A 20,130-nucleotide genomic window follows, 5' to 3' on the forward strand; every position below is an offset into this window, starting at 1 on the left:
AGGCCACATGACAATGGTCTCCAGTGTGCCTTAGGGGTGTAGTCCCTTGAGTGGTCCCCACAGGTGGGTATTGTATTCACCATCCACTCATCTGGGTTACTATTGTAGGTGGCCAGTGATGTGCACTGCTTCCCATGTATGTGATCTATATTTCATGACATGGAGAGTGTCTGGGTTGTGCACGTCCCCACACACATGTTTTTTGATGTGCGGAAGTGTACTTGAGGTCTATGGGGCATGTTGTGTGGACAGATTGTTATCGTCTGATGTAGCATTCCTGACCTCATTTGGTGAGACCTAGCATGGAACTGAGGTCATGCTTGCACCTACATTGACAGCATGATACAGGTATTCAGTGGAGTTAGTGGCATCTGTCCATACAGGGCATGTGTATAAGGCATGGTATTCCCTTTTGTGGGTTACATTTGCAGACTCTACAGTTGTTGCAGGCATCCAGCACTATAAGCATTTATTTGCCTACTGCAGGGATGGAACAGGGTGCCATATCATTTTACTTGCTGGATAACACACACTCAGTCAGGAGATGGAACACATCACAGTACTTTCTGATGTCAGTGGCACTGTTATGGTCAATATGCATGTAGTCCACTGCAATCACACTGCGGTTACTGTGAGGCAATATGCAGGGAAGTACCAAAATAGTGGTTGTTGCCTAGCCAAATGTGTTTGTGTATGAGACATGGGTGGAGAGTGTTCTCTGAGTAATAGAAGGTTGCCTATATTGTTCACCAATCCATAATGTCACATGTAGGCTATGGATTGTCTACACCAGCCTCTCTGGTGTTTGATATCTGCTGTCCTTGTAAGGTGGACATTGTGACATATACTAGGTCTTCAGCATAATAATTTAGCAAAACGACCCAGACAATGCATGCTGTTATCATACAGTCACAGCAACCTCCCCAAAGGATACTAATGACAGACACACACATGCACACTTGTCAGTACTGAGATGCAAACCCCTACTTAACTATGTATTGCTACTGCAAGGTACAGCATTTATCGCATGCACTACAGGGCTTATAGGATGTATGCTGTCCCAAGGTACTTCTAAGGTGAGGAACATCACCAGCCCTTGTAAATACTGGCATTGGGTGATGTAGTGGGTCAGAGATCCCAAAAATAATTTTACTCTAAACACACATTTATATTTGTCAGGGGTGAGGTTCAAATCTCTATCTAACAATTTTTACAAACCATTATGTTACACATTTACCACATGCGCCACTAACCTGACATGGTTTAGGGTTGGCAACAGGTACTTCTAATGTGAATGATATCTGCATGACTGCTAAAGTGAGGCTCTGAGATGTGTACTGGGTGTAAATGGGGCCAAAATCTTTGAGGTACACAAATACATATGTACACACACACACACACTTGCCACAGATGAGATTCAAACCCATATCTGTGTAGCTACTGTTATTATATTGTTCCCCATTTATGGCATGCACCATGGACCTTATAGGGTTGGCTCTTTGTCCAAAGGGATATTTCAAGGTGAATGACATCAGCAGGCTTGCTAAAGTAGGTCAATGGGAGGTGTAGTGACTGTGAATGGCCTCAAAATCATTAAGCTCTACACCCACACAGTTTCACAGTTGCTAAATCTGGGATTAGAACTCCTACCTAACTAGTATGTTATACTATAGCACTACACAGTTATCACATTTGCCACAGAGCTGATAGGGTTGGCCCTTTATCAAAAAGAGTATTTCAAGGTGACTGACATCAGCAGACTTGCTAAAGTAGAACAATGGGAGATGTAGTGACTGTGAATTACCTCAAAATCATTAATCTCTACACACACATACACACACACACACACACACACACACACACACACACACACACACACACACACACACACACACACACACACACACACACACACACACACAGTGTCACAGCTGCCATTTCTGAGATTAGAACTCTTACCTAACTAGTATGATACACTATAGCATTATGCAGTTATCACAAGTGCCATGGAGTGTACAGAGCTAAGAACTGGCCAGAGGGTTATTTCAAGGTGACTGACATCAGCATGAGTGCTAACATGGGCAATGGGAAGTGCAGTGTGTGTGAATGGGCCATAAACTATTCCTCTGGAAACACACACACAACACTCACTCACACACAACTTTACATTTGACAGGACTGGGTATACAAATACTAGATGAATGCAGATTTATACTATCATGTTACACAATTATCACAAGCACTACAGACACTATAGTGCTGAGGGCTACCTAAAGCAAATCTCCACAGTGATTGACATTGGCACATCATGTGATAATGGCCAAATGGATGTATGGTGGGTGGGACAGGCCTCATGATGGCAATCTCTTTGCCACTGTCTGTATCTCTGTTCCCCACATCTCTGTGTGTGTATGTTTGACCTACTATAGTGTGTTGGCCTTGGATATGTGTGGAGTATTCCTATCCAATGTGTGAGCAAAGCATGAATGATGTGCAATGTGATGTGTGTGCACAGACATCTGCGACTGACAGATATGTATAGCCCACTGTTGTTGTCAGACATGGTCTTCATTTCTCTAAGTGTAGAATCATGCCCAGTATGACCCTCTGTACTGAGTGTGCGAATCCACTCCAGGTAGGTTGTACTTCAGTGCAGGATTTTGAGTTCTACATCTACAGCTAGCAACCTGTTTCTGCAGGATATCTGTAGATAGGTTGACAATATGGAGTCACAATGGGCATAATATAATGGGATACTATAACTATTGTGTCTGTGCTGCTTGTGTTACATGGTTGGTGTTAGCAGAGATATTCAGACATATGTACTGTTTTGCACTGTGATTTTTATGTCATCAACTACTGACAGATATACTTATTTGTTCACAGTTATTTCTTGGGAAATACAAGATGAATGAAGCTGTGTCCAGTATTGTGGTCTGCAGCCTACATATTCTTGCACACTCATGCCATTCTGGTGGAGTAGTTGCAGACAATTCTGATGAGTGTGTAAATGGTCCAGCACCTTGGTACTGTGGTGGCTGAGGATCCCCTGCTTGTATATCTATTGACATAACAGAATGGCCATATCCTGCTGTGGCCATACCTCTCAGCTGTACAGATTCACGCAGGTTACCCAGAGGCAGAGCTCATATATCTGGTTAGTTCCCCTTCACATTGTGGTTTACAAGCAGGTTTGTAGCCACCCATTACTGGGTTTGCAAGCAGGGGTAGTATGGGCACACATCAGAGTTTCAGACTTCACACACTCCATGGTGTCCATGATTCTAAACCCCCACTCCTTTATTCTATCCTCTTCCTAACATTATGCAAGTGATATCTGAGAAGTATCCCTATAGTTGTCCCTTCATCCCTGCTGTATTTAGGGGTTGGTCCACAGTTCATGCAGTAGGACATGGTGGGCATGCTACTGGGATTTGTGTTCTGTGGACTGTGTTATGTTGTTAGTTGGGACCCCATGAGATAACATACATTGGCAGTACGGATGAGGCACAGGCCTTTGACAGAGGACTGTAGGGCATTTGGTAGTAATGCAGGCTATCTGTAAAAGGCCAGTGCATTCTGTCACTCCTACAGTCCCAGGCTGCAAGCCACTGGATTCTCTTGGGGTGACAGGGTAAGTGTGTGAGGTGTTAATTGCAATAGTTCCTGTCAATATTAATCCATTGTTCTAAATGCTGGCAGGGTACTGCTTACAGCTAGGGACACACCTGCATTGGATACATCTTCAGTATGCTACATTCTGTGGGTATTCCCATACAGAAGTGGGGGTCATACTGTACTCATTTCCAACTGCAGGTATATGACCTGGATAAACCTGTGGCTGATGGTCGGGTGAGCTGAGTAAATGCATGATATGGAAGCTTCTTGCAGCTGACTCACAGATATACCTGGGATATTGCCCTTATTCTGCCTTGTGTGGGGACATAAACAGTCTTTCATTACTTCATAACTGTGCCTTTTGTGGTCTGCCAGTAATTGGCCAGACTACATCAGTGTTCCATACTACACAGACATCTAATGTGCTGCTAACCTGTATGTACAATTCCAAAGGTGTGTGGAGCTGACAGTTAAATTTTATGTACTCTGTCTAGGGTACTTCCACCTGTGTACTGTGTGTATGTCTGGGCCCACATTCATGGCATGTCCATCTTTCAGATGGTGACAGATATTGACATCTGACAGTGAGTATGGATAACTGCTGAATTGAGTCTTGCTGGGTTGTATTGTGGTTGGCACTGCCGTTGTCAGAACATGGCCCTGTCATCAACAGTACTGTCCAGAGGCCACTGAGACACAACCCTCCATGCCGACATGCTGACTACTTCCACACAATATACAACACACAACAACCTAACACATATAGCCCTGCATATTGTACACATGCAACAATCTATCCTATAAATTGGACCAGCTCAGGTAATCTGTGCTCCACTGTTATTAAACCCACATGTACATGTTACTACATTTCTGCATAGGCTTGTGGGTGGGGGCACACCTGACAACTGTAAACATTTGTTATGACTGTACTGGTATTTCAGGTACTCTGTTGAATTACATTTCATTTTGTATTCTGACCTATCATGCAAACTAGAGGCATATCAGTAGAGTACAGATCTTAGGTTTTACTGACCTACATTTCAATTTTAGACTTCTTACCCTTCAGAAACAACATACAATTGCCTGACCTGTTGTAGTCTGTCTGTGAAGGTCTGGAGGGGGGCTGTTCTCCATTGTCATCAATTGGAGGCCTTAGCTCAGCCTTTCTTTATGGTCATCTACACCTGTCCTGCTGGCTGAGGCTGTCGTTGGGTATGTGAGCCTCACTGACATGCATGTGTGTGTCCTATGGACACACATTTGGATCACCACATGTACTGCAGTGGGATTTGTCACCTTGTCTAGTACTGCCTAGGGTGTTGACACCAGTATTTGTTATGGATTTCACGCTGCCCATATAGGTGTCCACTATAGGTGCGATCCCATTCAGCCACCCGATTCCCTTGCATGCTCACATCCATACCATAGATACAACTAGCAGAACATACTACTCCATTCAGCAATTGATAGGAATAGTGACTTACCTTGTGACAGTGCCAGTACTGAGGATGATGCTGGAGGGGTGACTATGTCAGATGCACATAGTACACTCCCTATACATAGTAAAGCACAGGTAGTGTCATGTTTGTCATCCCTTTTGCTGTATGTGCGAGTCAGAGAGAGGTGTCATTCCCTGGGTTCTTACCATGTCAGTGTATGTGCTTAGCTAAGGGCAAATGCAGGCCACAGAGCTCCAATAAGCTTAAAGCATGCATGACACTCCCCCTTATGAGGTCATCTACCTCTTATGCTTAAACGATGGTGTTGCTGCACCTACATGGTTGGGTGCAAGCTAGCACTGAGGAGAAATCTGTGATTCGGTATTAATCCCCTAATTTTCATAAAACTGACTGCTAATGCATGGTTACAAAACTGACACTCAGCTTTCCCCCTTAGCAACCACTAGTCCATGGTATTGTTGTCTTATGCATGCCATTGACTATTATGGCAGAATGCTGATTTTGGTTTAAAAGCTTATTTCCAACTTTTTTAATTATTTTCTGGCCGATCCCGTTTGCGCACCGCTGCCCTACTCTTAAATGGCCGGAATCGGCCAAAAAAATAAATGTTACTTTTTATAATTTTGCAACTATTTCCCATGCCAGTGGCCATATATTTGGCCATTGGCATGCCTACTATATTGAATACATGCTTTCTTTGGAGCTGTCATGCCTCCGTTTTGTAATTTGCATAAATGCATTTGGTTAATAGCCAAATACATTTCTGCAGGTTACACTATTCCTGCACAGATGCCTGCCTGCTTCCTAGATCACTAATTCACCTCATTTGCATTGTTTTCACATGCAAATGGGGTAGTTAGCATACAGGAGCTGTGTCTGTGCAGGAATAGTGTAGGAGCACTCGTGCACGTCCTGGGAGTTTGTTCCTGGATTGCTCGTCAGCCAAATTGCATGCAGCAGCTCTAGCGCTATTCTTGCATGCTGTGCAGAGCTTGCTGAATCCCAGGGAAGGTCTTTGCCTTGAGTGGAGATAAATATTACATTAATAGATCTTAGATGGCTGTTTTTACTGGATAGAGAAGTTGTAGTTAAAGACCCGTGTACCCTTTCTATCCCGAAGGATAGTGCTTCAGGTAGGTTTAGGATTTTAGGAATCCAAGAAGTCAGGAAATTAATCATATTGTCCCCCTCCATCTGCTCCAGGATGCCATAGATTCTTATGTTATTTCTCCCTGTTCTATTCTCAGTATCATCTATATTTTCAATGAGTCTGGTGTTTTGTTGAAGAATAAAGTCTATGTTTTTCTTTCTTTCTGTTAACCTGTAGTCTATATATGTTACAGAATCTTTCAAAGCAGCAATCTGGGTAGTTTGTTGTTTAAGGACTTCATTTAATAAGGTTATTTGTTTGGTGGAATCTTCTTTTATATTGTCCACTTTTAAGTTTAATTTGTCTATTTTACCCAGCAAGCCTTGAACTGTAGTAAGGATTACCTGCATTTCTTTCTTCATTGGAATTTCTTTTTATAGGTTTATAAACCATAGCCCTCAACGATTTATAGGTTAGTACTAAGCTAACTGCCCTTGCGAGCCATTTTAAGCTTAGTTAGTTATCTCTTGTGAGACTCAATCCCTGCAACCTGTGTTTCCAAGGCAAACACCTTAACCATTAGGAGCTGCTCATCTTCCTTTGTGAATGTGGTTTCAATGTCCATTCTATTTGAAAGTTTGACAGGAAAATATAAAAATTATCGCTAAACAATTACACCAACTTGTAGCTTATGACTTCCAGTCTGATTTTAGTAGTTTCAGGTCTTTGTTGGTGAAATTAAATAAAAAATCCTGTCAGGAAAAGATGAAGACAGCAGAGCTCAAGAACTCTGCTGCTTAGAGCTTGCCATCCAAGCCACGCCCCTGGTAAATAATGAATTCTTAACTGCTAAACAGTTACAGAAGTAACATCTGAACTTGTGTGTGAAGCAGTGAAAATCTTGTTTTTGAATGATATTGTCATAACAGAAAAATTCCAACAAATGTTAATGGAAATTATAGATTATCTAACAAAAATCAATGATGAAATGAGACTAAAGATGAAGAATATGTACACATGAGAGGAATGAAAAGAAGGAAGTGCCAGAAAACATTTTAAGAACCTTAAGATCAGGGTTATACCACACGAGGCTGTAAGATTAGCAGTTGCAGTTGCTGGAGGAAGTCACTAATGGTCTCGCAGGAAAATAAGGAAATGGATAGAAGAAAACACTGTTATGATTTACAACAAGTGTAACAGAAATGTTCACTGACAAGTTGCAAATGGAAGGCATAAAGAACCTCACCGTTTCCCTGATACAGTATTTTACAATTCATAGATACATTGGCTGCAATGAAGAAAGACCTCATTATTAGCTAATTTGCATACTTATGAATTGCAATTAACTACCGCAAAGTGCAGATCAGCACTTTCTGTGGTAGTTCACAGTGGCCGCTGCATCGCGTTAGCACAGGCACCCTTCACCCCTCAGTCACTCTGCAACACACAAAGATACAGCAAAACACACACACACACACACACCTGTCCCTGTTGATAGAACATCCATGATGTCTCCTTTTCCTCTGTCCTGATAATTCACAGAATACCAGACATTCGAGTTTCATACTTCATATCCTTCAGTATATGCATGCTAGTGCAAAAGCTGTTATCCTACGAAATTCAGAGGTATGCATACCATTTTCTGTTCCTCTTCCTGATATGTCCCAAAATGTTGCAGGCATAATCCTCTTTCACTGACTTATTAGTTAGTGCAGCACCCTAATGTTGGGGTTTCTTGTGTCATTGATGTATGGTTCAACTCCCTCCTCCCTTTGTAGTTTTGATTTTTTTTTCATTTATTTTGTTTTAAATCTATCTTTTGTATCTAATGCTGGCACAGAGGACTATTCCCCTCTGTGTGACATGGAATGCTACAGAGTTTGAATTATGTTTAGTACCTTTTAAGGCAAACTGTTTATCCCTGGTGTGTAGTGGTTCCCTCCACATTTATTTTTAAATATGTGCCTTTAAGACATGCCATATAGAGTATCCCTGGTGTCTAGAGTATCCCATCCCTCAATCCCTGTTCTGTTTATGTGCTGCTCAGGCACTTCTTTTAGAGTTATTGCTGGTAGCTCATGTTCTCCCCCAAATGAATGTTGCAGACTCTGGTCATTAGGTTAGGGGTGTATGGAAGTATAATAGCCTTCCCAGCACCCCCCCCCCACACACACACACACATTTTCACATATACCTGCCTAACTTGCACCGTAACTCCCCTATTACTATCTTTCACTCAAACATACTGACACATGCAGCCCATCACATGCACTTATGCACACACTTTCTAACCCCACCTTAATACAAAACTCTCCAGCACTGACCTCTACAGCAGTGGATGAACACAGCCAAAAGGCCATGTTCACTATCATGAGGTGAATCACTCAGCATGAAAATTACTTCCTGGACGCATTCTGTGGGGACAGTACATGAGTAATTCACATATGCCTCCCTCCCTCCAGTACTGCCTCATTATCATCTAGCATGACCATGGAGACATCTCCTTACAGTCCTGCACATCTTCATGCAAAACACAATGGTAGGGTTGTCTGTGAATTCAAAAAGTTTACCTTGAGGTGTACACATCATGTACCCCTCTCCATATCCTTTATAAATTAGAACAACAGAGTTTGCATGAACATGCATTTTCTGAACAATAAGTATGAAACTGTAACGTATCATTATTGACTGACTGCAATCTCCAGTGATTTACCAGAAAAAAATGATGAGGTGCATGGAAAAATCAAGGACATTTGAGAGGTATGCATTTAGGAGAAAGAGGCTTTTGTCAGGGCTGGAAAATCAGTGAAATGGCTGCTAAAATAAACTATTTAACCCCTCAATGCTGTGGCACTAACACCTTAATGGGACATTAAGAATTATTTGAAATTCACAAAGCATTTAAATAACATTTAAATATGCAGTTAAGAAATCAATTAACTCATACGTTTAAAGAAGAGACAATAATAAATACTCATATGGGTTATATAAAAAATAAATAAGTCCTAAAGAGCAACTTCCCAAAATTACTTAAATAATATTTTTACTAAATATCTCAATTCACTGTGAGACTTCTTCTGTATGAGGCTGTCAACAGCAGGGTAGAATGTGGACTGCCTCATAGAAAAGTATGAATTTCAGGAACTTGGTTAAATGTGCAATAAGTGAAACTATGAGGTTTAGTATTAAGTTGTGGGGAATTGAATCGGTGACACTTGAATGACATAACCTTCTGTTTGCAAGTACAAAACAAACCACAAAGTAGCAGCATTATAAATTAATAAAAAAAATAGCTAATTAAGCCAATTTTTCCCAAACTACTGGAGATCAGTCTTCCTTAGCAGAGTTCTTAGCTAAACTAATGAAAACTGAAGATAAACATGATCACCATAGTAAATGCTGTGACTCTATCGGGCTTGTGGAGATTCCTGAAAAGGAAGAAGGTGGAATCTCTGTGGCATTTATTAGGATGTTGGTGTCTAGTCAAACTGGTTTTGTAGAAAAGACATTGTGCATAAAGCAAGCACAAATATATATATTTTTTGTTCCCAAATCTCCTTTAGATGTTAAACGACTTGACAACTGTCTGTATAGTTTTGTACCTGTGTATAGGATTTGCCTTTCCTGACTGTGGCAACTTGGGAAGGTGCTTGCCTAGGAAAACATCACGGGTCATTGTGAATATGATTTCAGTGCTGAGAGATGTAGGAAGTGAGGCAGATTTTTGTTGGAGATGCACCAATGCAGGATTATGAAACTGTGTTTCTCATTCATCTACTCTGTTTTCCTTTAAAAGCCTTTTCCCCAGAACTCTAAGACTTTTTAGATGCCCACTGATGCAATGAAGGTGCTCTAGAAATGGTTAGGGAATTACAATGGTTTGCTTTTGTATCTGATTGAGCTCAAAGGTTACTGGATTCAGTGGTCCATAAAACTGAGCCTTGCAGAGGAGAATAAGTCCAGAGACATTCTTTCTATACAGGCAAATGTTAAAATCAGTGTGACGAGGCTCTCTTTTCAGTTATGTTTGCGAACCATCTCTTTTTACAGTTGACTGCCATGGAGTAGGTTATTACGTCATGATGCTGAGGAATAAACTTTAGTATGCAGTTCCATACAGCTGATTGAAATATGACTGTGTGTTGTTTACACTGATTCCAGTTCTACCTCAGAAATATGAGTACTTTTTTAAAAATATTTTTTTAACAACAGGTCATAATCACCATTCTTATTTTTTCATGAGTAATTTTTGCAGTTATAGGTTCAAAGGATTTTACTAGGCATGCAGTCTGGGTGACCGCATAGAGCTTAGAAATGCCACTCAGAGAGTTTAATGGGTAGACTTGCCACCCTACTGAATAAGGGCCATAGCGCCTACCCCAGGAGTAAATTTGTGGATGTCTATGCAATTCTCAAGGCAGCATTTGAAGGTGGTCAGTGTGTTATACTATATGACATACGATGGCAGCTAGGAGGTCAATGCGTTACACTGTATGACATGCAAGGGAGCTTGTATCACAGCCAAAGGATTCTTTGCATGATGAATCTATTATTCTAAGAGATTTTTTTACTTAATGTTGAAGGTCGATGCCTTTGTAGTGAATAATTTAGTATTGTTCGCATTTTTTAGGTGGACCTTTCTTAGCCAAGAAGGCAAGTGAGAGATTACCACAAAGGAGCCAGTATGTGACAAAAAATGATCTGGCTTTTAGGCTCTGGGTGGTTAAGGAAGGGTTTAGTCCTTTAATTTATTTTAACCAAAAAATAATACTGTCTTTCTAGCTGAGCAAGATGTTTGTAGAGGTACATTCCAAAGTATTTCCAGTTAATGGATGGATAATTAATATCACCCAGGATTAACATATGTGCAAGAGCTGCAAACTGCTACCATGAAGAATATGGCATAAGGTAATAGGGGACCATTTCAATACCGATACTTCTCCACCATTCTGAGATAACTTGAAGACATGATCACCACAGCACAAAGATATGGTGGAAATAGTATTACTGCAATGAAACCACATTTCCATAACTATATGTGTTTGAGTGTCAGGAAGGTCTCAATATCAGGCATTTTTTTTTGTTCAGACTCATAGAAATGCAGCTAGAAAATGTGATAGTAAATTTGTGCAAAATGTATAGTGTAATTACTACGCAAGGGGTCCAGGACACCAATAAGGAGAGTAGCCAAATTTCCCAAGAGCAGTCTCTAGTTAAGTGACTTGCTCAGAGTTACACAACAGTAAATGGAGGCTGTGGGAATTAAATCCAGGACTACAGGATTTAGTTTGTTAACTGTTTACATCTTTGTTCTTCTATCCTCTCTGCTCACTTCCAGATAAAAAAATCCAGCTATAATTGAAGCATAGTTTTGTGATTTACCTGGCAGTGAAAGAATATGTATTTTATTTATTATTTCCTTGTTAATGAGTTAACCAGCTAGACCCCAGGTGCTTCTTGTCAGGGTGGGCAAAAAAAAAGCATTCTATCATTAAATGATTTTCTCAAACACAGTGTAAGCAAATGGGAACCGAGGAGAATCAAACCCATTACTAAAGGATGTAATGCAGAAGATCTTAGTCTAAACTTTCTGTGTTAAACTACCAATGGTGTTGCTCATTTCATTAGTTGATGTTTTTATGATTTTAAATGCACTTGTTGGGGAGGGAGTGTCCATTGTAATGCTACCGATACTACAGTTTGGAACCATTTGTTATGGAGATTATACCATATTTACAAACAGATATGGTAACATTGTTTTTTGTGGCAAAGGAATTACTTTATGCAGTCATTTAGGCAGTTTCATGAGAATCACGTGTCTCTGGGGTTTTAAGCCTTAAAACAAATGGTCATGCTTCCCTTTTTGTTTATATTATCCTGGTCTAAAGAACCTTTGGTCATGATAGTTTAATGGTGTGAAGGAATGAATGAATGGGGTTAATGATTAGATCCCTCTTGAATAAGTATACTTGTATATTTATTTTGGATGGTACTCACAGTCCTTTAATATTCTGCAGTATTATATGCATCCAAAATAAATATAGTCAGATAAATGATGCCTAACTTTAATGCCAATACCTGGAGAGTAATAAAGTGACACCTATTTGTTTAGCTTCCTCAAAGGAGGAGAATGAAATCTACTGTCAAACTAAAATTTTACCATGATTTTTAATATAAGTAAAACCCTTTCACCTTCTTCATGTAAAATTTCTACTTTTATCTATTGCATGGGAACTTGCATTTTCTCTTAAAGAGTAGAGGTTTACTGCACTGCTTTATAACTTTATTTTGAGGAAAAGAGTGATGTCCAAGTGGTTCAGTGGTCTTGTTGCTGGTCAGTTTATAACAAATTACTGATAACCTGGAGGAAAGCTTTTAAGGTACACTTAAGGTTACTCTTAAGCATAGTTTATGTTGACTGGGTGACAAGACTGGCAAGCTGGGAAAGAAGCCCAGCAAACAAAAGGGGTATTAAGATCTGGATTCAGAGGATGTGTAAGGGACGTTGGAGATCGCAAAGCTGCTAGGTGCAGAGATAGAATTCAGGAAAAGGTCTTTACTGTTGTAGGATATTGACAAGCTCCCTTGAGTGCAAAAAGCATTTGCATTGTGCTTACGGCACTTGAAAGTGGACTGGTCTGTTTCAGGGATATGAGATGAAGGGAAGCAAAGGAAAACATGTGCATTAGAGGTTTGCAAATTAATGAAAAGAATTTATGATTCGTTGTATACCAAGGAAAGTGCAGCTTTTTCACAATAGCACAACAGATGAAAATGATGGAATTTATGTATTTCCCCATCCCCAGACTGGACTTAGATCAGGAGAATGGGTTATTGGATTTGATCACTGTATTTGAATTGACCACTTTGCTGGTCTGTCTCTTCAAGTGGAAATCTCCAAGTCCAGACAGGATGCCTTTTGATATTGCACTTACTGGGAGGGGTGTGTGGATTGTACTCATTTATGTTTCTTGTAGTTCTGAATGACATTTTGAGGCTCTGGAGAGTTTATTCATGACAGTGAAATTTTGTGATTTCACTTATTCCAAAAACAGTTTTTACATATCCTTATCTTCACTCAGTCAGGACCATAACATTTATATGGCCCTTCTCATGTCCAAATTGGCTCATGTACTCCCTAAACTGGCACATGTGGCTCAAAGGAGACATTTGACAACATAGTTAAGACCTTGATGGTGGTACAACAGATGCAAATTTTGAGAGTGGGGATTATTGGTTGTGGTCAGTCTGGATGCAGAAAAGGTCTCTGTTAAAGTGAAATAGTATTAGTGGTTCACATTCCTAAGGACCTTTGAGTTTCTGCATACATTTTGGTAGCTATTAGTGACCACGTAAGCTGGATCGCCTCCTAATGCTGGTCTTTCTACTTGTTTTAGGTTGTCCAGTGGTACCTGGCTATTTGCACTCAATATATTTGGTAGCCTTGGGTATATTTAAAATCTGTGGGTCTTATGTGGTTGGCAAAGAAAGAAACCTTTCTTTACACACTGATGATTTATTGGTATACTCAACTCAATAAAAGACCATGCTAGATTATCTGACTTGTGGAGAAGTTTGTCAATTTTTTGATTACAAAATAAATGTGTTCAATGCAGAAGTAATAGCTATTAGTTTTGTTTTTTCATTACTTTTGCATAACCACTTCCCTTTGCCCTAGAGCTATACATCTATTAAATATTTAAGTGCTCAGAGTTTTTTTGCTGGAAAAAAAGTAAGGGTTTGAGTCAGATACGGAAAACACAGCTGCTGGATTTTGATGGATCATTGCCATACAAATGCTCATGATTTCTCTAGCCTATATAGCTTTCAAGACATTCTTTTCTTTCCAACAGTAGAGTTTTTCACTACAGTTATGTTATGCTGATATCCGCTGTTCAGGACAAGGGTAAACTGAGGGAGAAATGTACACTGCCCAAAGGTCGCTTTGCCTGGCTATATCAGAATTAATACTGTACTGGCAGAAATCTCAGCTCCAACATTTGTGGTTGTGGTGTGCTCTTCATCTGTCCCTGGATGGAAAGCAATAGGCAGGCTTTGCTGCTAGAGATTTACAGAACCTTCATGATGCATTTTCTGGAACTGGATAGACAAGCATGTAGGAGGTATTTGCTGCAGTGGCTGTACACGCTGTATGACTTTTAAATGGTTTTGTTAGTTTTTTACATTTGTTGTCATTATTACTATTAATCATAATAATTATTATTATTGTTCTTTAGTTTTCAGCATAAAGTTTTATTATTATTGTTTATTTATTAATATTTGATTACCAGGAAAGTCCAAGTGGGTAGGTGCCTATTTTCGGGTCTATATTAAAAGACCGAAGAGGTGTTTCAGCAAACACCTCTTGGTCAACACGTAATGAGCGAACACACTAAAGCGCGAATGCTCAAAACAGTGATTTCTTTCCCTGGGAAAGAAATTGCTTAGCCATCCCTGTGTGTCCCCCTCCCTTTCCTCACTGTAGTGCGATCTCGGAGTTGGTATATTTAGTTAGGGGGGGGGGTGTGGGGAGGCAAAGCTTCCCACATTGTTATTTTTTAAAGTGTGTGTGTGTGTGTGTGTGTGTGTGTGTGTGTGTGTGTGTGTGTTTGTGCTAGCAGTTTCTTTCCCAGGGAAATAAACCGCTGTTTTGAACATTCACACTTTAGTGCATTTGCTCATTACATGTTGACCAAGAGGTGTTCGCTGAAACACCTCTTCGGTCTTTTAATATAGACCCCTATTTTCAACAGAGGCCAGGAATGAAAAGCTCTGAAGTATTACAAAAAACATTTCAAGAACAATAATTTTACCGTCTTCAAAAATAATACAAAAGACATCTAAATAATTATACCAAATTAGACATCCCCTGGGATTCAGTAAGCTTCTGTGCAGGAATAAGCTATTCCTGCATGGAAACGACCATGTAAGAGCAGCAAGGCAGCACGCCATGCATAGTTATGAAGGCACACTGTCTCTGCTCCTAAATGGACATGGAGTGTGTTCGAGTGCAGGGGGTGTGTCTGAGAGCAGAGCTCTCACAATATACATGCCCCTGCACTCAAGAAATGCCGTTTAGCAATTACAATGAGTGAGAATGCCCATAGGGGGTTGCCACCTCTTCAAGTGCCCAAAGTGGGACTGTTAGTGTACAAACATGACATGTTGCAGGACAAAACACACCCACAGCCATTGCAAAGGTCAATGTCCCACTTCCCACGTTAGGATGTCTGTCAAATGTGCAGATGCATGCAGAAATCCACAGTAATAAGTGAAACCTATCCCTTCCTAGAGAAAATAACACTAGAAATTTTTTTATTAAACAGATTAAATTTAACCATAGCTGCGTGGGTTTGCCCATTGCTTAACTATGCATACTGTAGCTTAAATGGCACAAGAAGGTAAATAGCAAGATAGATGCAGTTGAAACAGTACTACAATAGTGTAGCGATCAGAGTGTTTGCTTTGCGAGTAGTTATTCCTGGTTCGATCCTCACTGCAGTAAGTTCCATGTGAAAGCAATTTATGAACATTTTTTTTGCTGTATAACCAACTAAATAACATATATTTGTGAACTGGAGTACTGCATTAAGTGCAGATGTGAGGTGTCATTGTAATAATGTAGTAAATTCCACAGATAAACACAAGTGCCCCATACAGTATACATACAGATGAATCAGGGATACTAAACAAAGTTATAATGTGTAATGAATGATAAATCCATGCCATACAGCAAATAGTGTAAAAATGTATAAAGTGTCCAAATCTACCACTTTCCCAAGATCCATGTTTCATTTCTTTCTAAATTAGTGCGAGGGTAAGCATGAGTAAGCACTTTTAAGCAGTAGTAAGCGGATTTAAGCCTGTTTGCATGGGGGTAAGCAATGCCTACACAGGATAAGCAATTCAGTGGCTAACTGAGTGTAAGAAAATGCAACCGGAAGTTAGCATTGCTTACCGTCGTGCAAACCTGCACAAACCCGCTTACAACTGCTTAAAAGTGCCTTAATCACTCTGTATCCAACAGCCCCTGTTTTGCCCAGCAACAAAATAAACATCCTTTGCACGTCTTCAACCCAGGACCCTGTACACTATAGTCACATCAGTTAACCAGTAAACCATCACAGCTGTACATAAAACTGAGGTATACCCAAACAGATCCTCCCTATAGCAAAATCACAATTTACATGTGAAAGGAATATATAAACATTTCTTTATTGTATAACCTACTAAATAACACACACATATATATATATATATATATATATATATATATATATATATATATATATATATCTGTGAAGTGGAGTACTGCATTAAGTCCAGATGTGAGGTGTCATTGTAATAAAGTGGTGAAATCCCCCGATAAGCATAAGTACCCCATACAGTGTACGTACACATGAATCACAGATACTAAACAAATATATAACATGTAATGAATGATAAATCAATGCCAAACAGCAAATAGTGTGCACATTTAAAAATAAGCAACACTAAGCATTGCACATCTCTGCTTAATGGGTGTAAGCAATGCGTACCCCAGCTAAATCGATGTGTCTATTGGTATGCCCCTTTAAGCAATGCCAACCTTAGGTAAGCAGGTTTGCCAATAGCTTAGCATTTTCAAAACCATCTAATCATGGCCAAGTGTGGGAAATCAGCCCTATTTAAACAGCACAGGTGGGAATACATCTCATAACTGGTTGCAGCTTCCTCCTGTAGGCACAATGGCTGGTGTCAGGGAAGGATTGTGCTTTGGAGTGCAGCGCTGGGGCATCCAGGAGTATAACGCCATGGCAAGATTCCTGGTAAAAGACCACGAAGACAGACTGCTGCAGGGTCAGTACCAGGGTACTCAATATAAAGCAGAAGCCTGAGACCATCTCGCTCGTGACCTTGCCAGTGCCAATGGCATCCCTTGAACTGGTGAGCAGGTCAGGCATCACTATGCTGACCTGAAACAGAGGAAGAGGGAACTCTTGGATCTGTGGATCCAAGACGCTAGGCAGGGTGATGCCTCAGCAGTGTGTAAGTACTCATTCTATTAACTGTTTAATAATTGCCTAGCTCATGTATATTATGGATAGATATGGCTAAATATTCTTTTTATGTCTCTGACAGCAGCAGCAGAGTGGGCTGTGAATCAGGAAGCCCATGCGTGTAGGCTGCAAAGGCTGCATCGCGAGGCAAGTTAGTAATAATCTTGCATGTACTGTCATAAGAAATAAATCTAAAAGTAGTAGAAAATTAATTGCCAGTATAAAACCTGTAGTGTGTATGAGATGTACTGAATAAACCAGACAATATGGCAGGAAGAGTCTCATATAGGTTGTATGTAAATAAAAGGGTAACAGCCTGGCGATAAAGGTCTAACTCCTGGACTGCTTGTGTTTACTCTGGTATCATATGGTAATGTAGGGTTGCATTCTCTTAATAGTACTGGTGTATTAAGCACTGTTACCCACACTGTGCTACATAAATAATATGTGTAGGAATGTCTGTATATGACTGTTGTAATCACAAGGTCATATTGTACAAATGAGGGAGACTTAGACAGAAAACAATGAAAAGATACACAGCAAAATCCAAACAGCACACTCAACTGTGACGTAAACTGTTGTAGTTTTAGCACACACAGCCATGGCTCAAATCTTGGGAGTGGTAGTAAGCTGTATGCAGAATTATACCCCTCAACTGTACAGATTTTGGCAGAAAGTTCAGATAATTGGCTTAAATTTTCTGCCTGTCACCCTGTCCCCCTGGCAAATCAGTGGGATGATCCCAGACGTTTAGGCCACAAATAATGAAATACAACTGATTGTCAGACATCATAACCATCAGAAATATATCTATAAGAACAAACCTGTCACTCTAGCAATTCACCAAAATGTTATGAGAGTAATATGCAAAGTGTGTCCAATCTCTACACCCATGTTGTGAAGCTATGACCAGAGTGTGTGCAGTAACAGAGTGAGACATATGTGCATAATAATAATGTAGAATCTGGTAATATGTGTGGCAATATTCAGGTAGTGTTAACAAACATCCCCTCCACAGGTCTGTCAGATAAGAAAAGTGTGCCTGGAAATAAAAGATTGAAATCCCGGACTGATACTGTTTAGTCTGGTATTGTATGACATTGTTAGTGTTGCAGTTTCTCTGAATAATAATATATTACTCATCACTGTCACCCACACTGTACTACATAATAAAACTGTCTAGGAATCCCTGTATAAGACTGCTGTAATTACAAGGTCAGACTGTAAAACCATGGGATACTTATAGACAGAAATCAGTGAAAAGATACACAGCAATATCTAAACAGCACACTCAACTGTGATGTATACTGTTGTATTTTTAGCAGACACAACCATGGTTCGAATCCTGGGAGTGGTAGTAAGCTGTATGCAGAATCATACCCCTCAACTGTACACATTTGTTCAGAATGTCCAGATAATTGGCCCATATCCGCAGCCTGTTACCCTGTCCCCCTGGCAAATCAGTGTAATGATCTCTGACATTTAGGCAGCTTTTAATGACATATAACTGACTGTCAGACCTGTAAATAGTCAGAAAATGTATATGAAAACAAACCTGTCATTGTAGCAACTCACCAAAGGTTTATGAGGGCAGTTATCAAAATATGTCCCAGTTCCACCTGCATGTTGTCAAGCCTTGACCAGAGTGTGTGCAATAAGATAATGAGAGGTATGTGCATAACATCAACCTGAAATCTGGGAATATGCATAGAAACAGTCAGGTAGTGTTAACAAACAATACCTCCATGGGTATACCAGGTAAGAGGTGTATATATAGTTGTCTACAAACATACCACTGTCCAAACTAAGGCCATAGATTACAGCAGTGACTAAGAAAGTAGTGAGAACTACAAGGATATAAACGTGGTTAATTGACATGTCTCCCCCACCCCCACCATATCTGCAACAATAATCTAAATACACAACTCAATGGGTATGTGTACAATTAAATCTACTGTTGAGACATATGTCCTACTGTTTGATAAATATTGAAGCGTGTTTCTATGCATGTGTCATGTTGAAATACTCCCACATTGGTGGCATGCTGCCATCAATGTAACCTGCATGTTGTTATAATGGCCACTGTGGTTCCATATATGCATGTGTTCTGTTTGCTATGCAACTGTTCCATATCTGGTGTTTTGGGTTAATGGGAATATCTATGCATGCTGTTATACCTAATCCTTGAATGTGTTGACTATTACTAACCCACAAGTGTTTTAAAATTGCAACACCATGGGATGTTTGGGAAGGCCGGTGCCTCTCCCTCCTCATCTGGCTGTGGCACCGGGCACCAGCACATCTGGGGCCCACCCCGGGACATCCTCGTCCCCTGGTCCTGCACCACCTTTTGGTGGAACTGCCTCAGGGGATGGGGCTTGCCCGCCTGGGGAGTGAGCGAAGACAGGAAATTGTCACCCATTGTCAGGTCCGGGGTCTGTTGCGTAGCGAGCTCCACAGGGAGTTTGGAGATCAACTACGCCAACTTGAGGGCCGCGTGGTGCATATAAAAGGGTCAGCCTGCCCCTCCTACCCAGCCCACAGCACAGCCACCTTTGGGGCCATGAAGATGCAGTGGTGACTGCCCATGGGTGGGGACCTTAGTCCCACTGTTTCCATTTGGGGGCTCATAGGCTTCTGACTTCCAAACACCCCTCCCCATCCAAGGTGTTTACCCCCCACATGTGTCATATACCACCACTGTATGCTGTCTTTTCTGTCTTGTCTGTCATTCTACCCAACCTACCTCAACAAATATACTTGCTGTCCTTCCCCAACATCCCACTCTCACCTTAAAAAAAGAAAATAGGGCCATCTGTTCCCTTTCAAAAATCTTGACCCATACATAGCTGTCCATTTCGCACACATATCCATTGGATACATGTAATCTGGTGTAATTGGCTTCACAACATATTATTGTTGT

This window comes from Protopterus annectens, chromosome 4.part1 (assembly GCF_019279795.1).
Source record: "Protopterus annectens isolate FY-2018-M chromosome 4.part1, PAN1.0, whole genome shotgun sequence".
Lineage (NCBI taxonomy): Eukaryota > Metazoa > Chordata > Ceratodontiformes > Protopteridae > Protopterus > Protopterus annectens.